Below are 7,602 nucleotides of genomic sequence, written 5' to 3'. Positions count from 1 at the left end.
GATCTCATGGAATCATGGGTGGCACCTCAATTACGGAGCAAAAGAAAGAACTTCCCAGAAATCCAGTTATCACTCTCTCCAGAGGGAAGCCTCAGGACAGAGAACCGCCCATCACTGGAGGTATCCAAGCAGATCTGGAGAGTCCATGATTATTCCCAGGTTCTGGCTTAGACGTGCAATACTTAGAAAGCATCATCACCAAAAGTACCTGGCCTCTGTCCCCCGCAAAAGAGCCAAAATCCAGCTGATGAACTAGGCCTTTCAAGACCTGTATCAAACATCCCAGGATATGATTGCCAGTGGAGACCCCAGGTCTCTCCATCAAAAAGCAGCACAAGGCTACACCGCTCTCCTGAGACGAGAAGAAGCCTCTCTGCTTCTGGAGATGTCCTCCATCCTCACGTTGGCAGCAGCCCTCTCACGGCCTCCAGCCACACTGTGTCCTTGCACATCCAGCCCTCCGCCTGCTCTCCACCCTGATGGTCCCTACCTCTGTGTTTGATGCTGCCGACCTGACTGGGCCCCCAAGTTGGTCCCCCATTCACAGTTCTCTGGACTCAGTACTTTCCTGCTTGGTCTGACCTGCAGCTGGTCTAGGCTCACCAGGCTCCTCACCCTGCAACCTCTTCGACCATCCAGGCCGAGACAAGCATACAAAACGAGATCTCCAAGCAAACACTCGGAGACAACTTGGTGTCCACTTCAGCTATTAAATCAGATGTTACAGGCATGAGGAATTGCTTTTGATATGCCACTGAAATGGAAAACAAAAAGCAGTTTCAAAAAGAGTACAAACAGGGGTGCCTGGCTGGCTCATTCGGAAGAGCGTAGGATTCTGTCTTGGGGCTGTAGGTTCAAACTCCATGTTGGGTGTAGAGATTACTGAAAGAAAGAAAAGTCTTTAAATAACAAAACAAAATAAAAAAAAAACTCAAATGAGTACAAACAACATGCATGATCCCCAATTTTGACTCTGTGGGTTTTATTTAAGTTTCCAAATGTCTGCTCACCCAGATGTCGGCTGGTGTTTCTCTGCGCCTGTAGACTCCAGCTCAAGCTTGTGCCTTGTGGATTGCCAAGGTGCACCCCACGATTTCTGTGAACCCTCCAGGGCTTGTATACTCCGGTCTCCTCTGTTCTCAGGTGCCTACTTGACTACTGTATTGACCCAAACATGAATAAAATGCAGCTTCTTCAAGGTTCAGCCCCCCAACCCTTGCCAAAAGTAAAACACAGCAGAACAAAGCGCTCACAAGGGATTCGTGACTGTAGTCGTGTGACGATCTGGGGCCCGAGAGGAGGGCTGTGCGCTACAACGGAAGGAAAGTGACATTGGGCGTGATTATTCAACTGTCCTCTGCCGCATCCAGGGGATGTTTCCCTGACTCTCCTCCATTGTTCTCTATCTCATACCAATGCCCAAGTCCTTCCTCCGCCCTCTGTCCTCTTCTCTGACCTTCACCTCAGGAACCAAACCACCTTACTCTCGTATCACACGGGGCACCCCTTAGCCATCTGAGCTGCAGCTCCTGCCAAACCTCACCACCTACACAGACGAAATTCAGTTCTTTGCCCAAAGAGCGTTCCTTCCCAAGAGGAATTCTGGTGCCGGGCTGTGAATCAGCCTGACTAGGCAGCTGGAGGAGGAAGGGGAGTTGAGATTTAAATTCGGGTAAGCTACCAAAGGTCTCTGGCCTAGGCTGGTCATCTGTAAAATGGGGGCATTAGATTAGGTCTGTGCTTCTCCACGTGGAGCAGGGCTCACTCGTGTGCAGACGGGCCATGGGTGCGCCAGGATTCCAAACCCCTCAGCTCTCGGTGTGGTCAGGTGGAGCCTGAGTCACCGAGCTGGGCATGAGGCTTCACACACCCTTGTCCATGTCCCCAAGTCAGGGGCGGGGCACATGTCTTCACAGTAGAGTATGCAGGCCAAGACGTGAAAGGTCAGGTAAGCCCCACAATGAACTAGAGCTATCGTGCACCCCGATTCTAACAGCTGCTGGTAGAGACTGGCATTGGCGTGACAGCAAGTGTACGTTGTGAGTGGGCGACAGTGGGTTGCCGGGGGTGGTGGGGAATCCCAACCACATCTTACTAAAGTCAGAACTGATGAATGGAGGGAACTCACCTTGTCATTGGTTGAATGGAACACACGATTATTGGATTCCAAAGCAGGGAGTACGGAACCAGGAGAAAGAAGATCTTGGGTTGGAATCCCAGCTCTGCCAGTCTACCCGCCGGTCGAGTTAGAAGACGGAAACGTCCTGGTTATTAACAGAGAGAGCTGGTTGTAAAGAATTGTTATCTAGGTAAATAGCAGGGCAGAAAAGGCAGCTCAGAGTTGTAGGGAAGGCGGCCCCTGCAGGAGGTGGTTATCAACTCAGGGCTTCGGGAGCGGAGAGAAGTTGGAACTATTAAAATTTAGAGGCTTAGAGCGGGGGTCCCACAGAGGGGAACCTCAGAGGGAGCCCTAGCCATGAGGCAAGCTCTGTAGGCCTCGAGACAACTGCACATGGGACCCCAGCCCTGGGCAGGAGGGGACTATCCTCCCCCTGCCCCCCAGGGGAAGCCAAGAGGCTGGACACTGCTCCCAGAACTGGAAAAATGGGCAAGAAGGAGTGCGCTCTCCTTCCTCCTTCCAGCAAGGCCTCTGCCTCCACCCGCAGGGCCTCGCAGAGGTGGGCTGGCGGAGTCCCCCCCACTGGAACGCAATAGATTTGAGGCTGGGAAGCAGAAACTGAGTATCTGGCCCAGCCTCTCCCCAGCAGCGGCGCTGGTGACGTGGTCTCTGGTCTCAGGGGCAGGACAGACGATTTCGGAGTTCCCCCCAAGTCCCCACGTTCCACGAGGCTGGGCTTCTCCCATCAGAGTTTCCCGGTGGCCTCAGAGATGGGGGAGGGGAGAATATGGGAGGCGGGGTGGGGGGGGTGGGGGTGGTGATGGCAAGTGGCGAGGAAGCGCCATTGTGTCACTCAAACCCCGCATTGCTGCCAGGTCCCTGGCAGACCAGAAGGCAGGCGAGCTCTCTCAGTAATTCCCCTTCCCAGGCTACGGCTGTTTGTTTGTATGAAAACGGGAACATGATAACGGAGCTATAAGTAGCTCCCCGCTCAGCTGCTCGAGGCAGGGAGCTGGAACAACTGAATTCGGCCACTGGAGGGAGAAGATGAGGTCTCCTGCCTGCTGGGGCTGTCTGTGGGAACAAGCCCCTGGCGTGTCCGGCCGCCCGAGTCACCGCTGGTCCCGTGAACCTGAGCTCACCTTCACGGAGCAGACATAAGCGGTCGCCTCCAGTCATCGCCTCCCACACGCTCAGCCTTCACAGGCCCGGACTGGCTGGACGCCACTTGGCCCGAGGGCAATGCCACAGCAGGGAAGGCAGGTCACGGCTGACCTTGCTGGTCTCGTCCGGAGGCGACAGCAGAGCCAGCAGAGGCCCGCTCAGGGGTCGGCTGTTTGCAGGAAGCACGCCTGTTCGGGTCTAGATCGGGCTCCGGGCGCTGCTCCCTGGGAGACCAGCGTAGTTCATTCCCACCCTCTCGGCCTCGGCTTCCCCGTCTGTGAAGGAGGCGTCGGTGCAGATGATCTCCAAGCTTCTCCCAGCGCTGACAACCTAACCTGCTCAATGCGGAAGAGAAACCAAAACTTCTCAAGCCCTTAAACCAGATACATTCCCATCACATACACAAAAGAGGTTTTTTAACTTGGAGAATAAAAATCCCTAAGTAGAAAACTCGGTACAATTGTCTGATGTATCTCAAATCCCAGCACGCTGTTCTCACAAGACAGGGGAGGTGAGTTGCAAAACCTCTCTGAGCCTCCGTGTTATCGTCAATGCCATGAGGTCGACGTGATCTTGTCTCTGATTTCCCAGCTCCCCGCACCTCCCCACCCTACACCTAGCACGTAAAATGGGGCATTGGCCCGACCTGGACATGGCGATCTGGGTCTGAGCGGCGTCCTCCACCCACCACCGGCCTCTCTGCGGCGCCCAGCTGCCGTGCCGGTTCTCACGTTTCCACTCCCCCTCCTCCTCCACACTTGGCCCCAGGCCCCCTTTCCCCCGGTTCTACTCTCTCGGCTCCTCTCAGCAGTGCTCTGGCTACGCAGCCCTGCTAGGCTGTCTCAGCCGCCGTGCCAAGTGAGCGGCCCCAACCCCGCACTGTTTGCAGATCAAGAGTGGGGGTTGCATCAGCTAGGACCCTCCCAAGCAACTGCCCGTTGCCAACAGCTAAAAACCATGCTCTGCTCTAGAAGTCAATGAGCAGAAAAAGAAATGGGAGAAAAAGGTCTTCAATTACCTTTGAACTGTATAGAAAAATCTTCTAAGTTGGTAGCCTCACATCCTTCGTGAATGCAGGGCCTGGGGCCAACCAGACTCCCCATCCTTCCTCCTGCTTTCTGCTGGCCTTTGACCATGTGACTCGATTCCTCTGGGCTTCGGTAGTTCATCCATGAAAAGAGAAAATACCTACCCATCGCTTCGCCGTAAGTAGTAAAGAGCACATGAGCCCCTCAGTGCTTGGTACATAAAAAAGCTCAATATTTATAGAACGCGTGAAGGCGTGAATTAATGAGTCAAAGACTGTCCTGTCTTACATTCGGGGTCTTTGAGGGTTCCGATGATGTGACACCAGTAAACCAGCTGAGAAACAAAAATCCTCCCAAACAATCATCCTTTAAAATGAATTTTATATATTTAATTATATTATTATATCATGATTATATATGATTATATATAATTATATATATAAATTGTATATATAATTAAAATTATATAATTAATTATATATTTATGTATTTTATATATTCGATCTATGGGAGGGTTGAGGTCAGCTGGCTGTTTAGGCTCCGCACAGGGACAAGTGGGTAGAAGAAAGCTTTGTGGACTCAGTCTCATTTGTAGCAAGCCACTGGGATGAATTAAAAGCCTAAACTGTGGATCCTTTTTAAAGCCATGCAGTTTCATTCGCCTGAAGACACAGAGGTCTTCTAACTAAGATAATACCTGGTGCCCAGCGAGGGCCAGGGAGAGGGACGGGATTGGAATGATGTGTCACCAGCCCAGTAAACATTTCAGTGTAAATGGCTTGAAACCATTTACTTTCTTCTTAACTGAGCCCATGTTTTAAAATGTCGTAGTCCCCATGTGTTTCTTCTAGTGCACAAGTCAGTTTAGCTGAGCTCTTATTGTAGATGTACCAATCTCTAAGTAGTTGCACCCAAACTCATGATCTTACTGAAGGGATACAAAGATGGTAGTAAAAGCCTTGTTTCCCTGAGGGATTTGCCTATGGGGACTCCAAACAGACCCGCAGCCGGCAGTTAGAGAATAAGCAGCAATTTATGGAGGGCTTACCCTGTTCTGAGAGCTTTACTGAAATTAAATCACCACGGCCACGAGAGGTGGGTATTGCTATGAATCCCATTTTAGAGATGACAAAACTGAGGACACAGAAATGAAATAATTTGCCAGAATTTACACGCCAGGGGAGTGGCGAAGCTGGTATTCGCACAGCAGCAGTCTGGTTCATAATCCCAACCCCGGCCTCCAAAGGGAGGTTGTCCCAGAGATGAACAAGGGAACCCACACCCATGTGGGTGGGAAATGGGAATCTGGTTGCTCGCTTAATGTCCAGCCTGGAAGAAGACGAAGAGGGAAGCTGATCAGCACGGACATGTGTAGACAGTGGTGAGTCACGGAGACTGACATTGAGGCGCCATCAGAGCACTGCCTTGGGGAGAGGCAGTCACGACTAAGGAATGTGGACACCCTGGATTCCATCGTGCCTGGCATCTGAACACGTCCCCAGTGCCCAGGCCGTCTATTATAAGAGATGGAGTACCCGCTTCTGGGATGGAAGCTGAAAAGTTGGTCTATTTATTTGTTCCCTTCCCCACGGGCTGTGGCCACCTCTGGCGCCCAGAGGTGGCCAAGGGCAGTGGTGGTGGCATGGGTGTCAGTGGTGATGCCCAGTATCCAGCAGTCATGACAGTGGCGGTCCAGGGACCAATGGTGGCAGAGGGGATGGTTCGTGGAAGGAATTCACTCTGCCAAAAGTACGCAGCTGAAACTGAATACAGAACATTCCCCACATTCAACGTCCTCATGCGACTCCACCATCTTCGTTGGCCATCCTCCTTCCCTCCTTGTCCTCTCCCCTCAGGAGTCTGCCTCCAATCCTCCCCTTCTATTTCTCTATGTTTGCCCCCTGTTGCCCCCTGAATGACCTCGCTTCATTTCCAATTAGCTCATCCAACATATTTCACTTAGAAGAATTCTTCCTTAGAAGAATTCTCCTGTGATTCGGGTGGGGTGGGGAAAGGGGAGAGCAAGCGTTCTTGTTTCTCATCCCACCAATCCTTAATTGTACAGAAACCTGGTGTTCATAAACATAAAAGTAACAGTTTTCAGATGTTCCTCCTGCCCCCCCCCACCGTGAAGCTCCTTTTCAAACAAGAGTGGATGCAGAACCCCAAGATGTGAAACACACACACCTTTAAAACATGAAATTCATGTCACACAAAATTAACCATTTTAAAGCGAACAGTGCGGTTGTATTGACCACATTCGCAATGCTGGGCAACCACTACTTCTATCCAGTTCCAGAAATATTTTCATCACACCGAAATAAAACCTTGAACCCATCAAGAAGTTACTTGCCCTGCCGCCGGCCCTTGCAAACCATCAGCCTGGTTTCCGTCCCTCTGGATTTGCCTCTTCTGGACATTTCCTATCCGTGAAATTGCACAACATGTGACCTTTTGTGTCTGACTTTTTTCACTCTGTAAGTCTTTGAGGCTCATCTGAGTTGATTACGTGAATCAGAACTTCACTCCTTTTTATGGCTGATTAATATTCCCAGGTATGGATGTGCCACAATTGGATTACCCACCCATTTGTTGAATCCTACACATTTCTGCTCTGTCGGAACCGCAAGTGCGGGCTCCGAGATCCCCCCACCCCCACATCCAACATGCTCCTCCAAGAAACTCCCACACTCCTCCAAGCTTGGTCTCTGGGAGCCTCGGGGGCAAAGCCGACTTGTTTCCCTGGAGAGGTCATACCCTGTGGCAGGGATTGGGGCTTCTGCAGAGAGAGGGACTCTGCCCTCCAAAAAACAAAACTGAAACCAGCTGCATTCATGCAGAAGAGTGGCTGACCCGTGGTAATGGGAGGAATCCTGGGAGGTGGGAGGCTGCCAGGCACCAGGGGCTCCCAGCGGCTGCCCATGGGTCCCACCCAAGGGCCCCGAGGCCTCCTCCTCCCCCTTGGGCAGGTATGCCTCTGCGGGCTCCACCAAGCCTGTGGCTTTTTATGACTTCACTTGTTGAAACTGAAGCCACGCCTCGGTGAGTACATTGTCCGCACAGCACACCATCCAGAGGGGCCGGCCTGCCGGCGTCCTCATAATTGCACAAGTTTTCTCTGTCTTGCCCCTTTATTTAGGGGGGATTTTCCCAAGTGCCACCAGGAAGCCCTTGGTGCATTTTGCTCCTTTTCCCGACAGAAGGTCTGTCCCTGCTCTGCTGCGGAAAGGGGCGAGCGAACGACCCGGGGAGGGAGCACCCGGCTTGCAGGGCAGGACCAGGCTGAGCGCT

The 7,602-nt window shown here is 52.1% G+C and overlaps 1 long non-coding RNA gene across 1 annotated transcript; it reads right to left on the bottom strand.

Annotated features, from left to right (window-relative positions):
- Positions 1-952: 952 nt before the first annotated feature.
- On the bottom strand, positions 953-3,986 carry LOC308354862. Its single transcript, XR_013967912.1, has 4 exons — positions 3,930-3,986; positions 3,262-3,618; positions 2,129-2,264; positions 953-1,310 (listed from the first exon to the last, which is right to left on the bottom strand). It is a non-coding gene; the product is annotated as an uncharacterized lncRNA (long non-coding RNA).
- Between the last annotated feature and the right edge of the window lie 3,616 nt (positions 3,987-7,602).

Source organism: Martes martes (genome assembly GCF_963455335.1).
Source record: "Martes martes genome assembly, chromosome: 14".
In the NCBI taxonomy this organism is placed as follows: domain Eukaryota; kingdom Metazoa; phylum Chordata; class Mammalia; order Carnivora; family Mustelidae; genus Martes; species Martes martes.
Note: the sequence above shows the minus strand (reverse complement) of the source record. Positions and strands in the feature narration are given on the sequence as shown.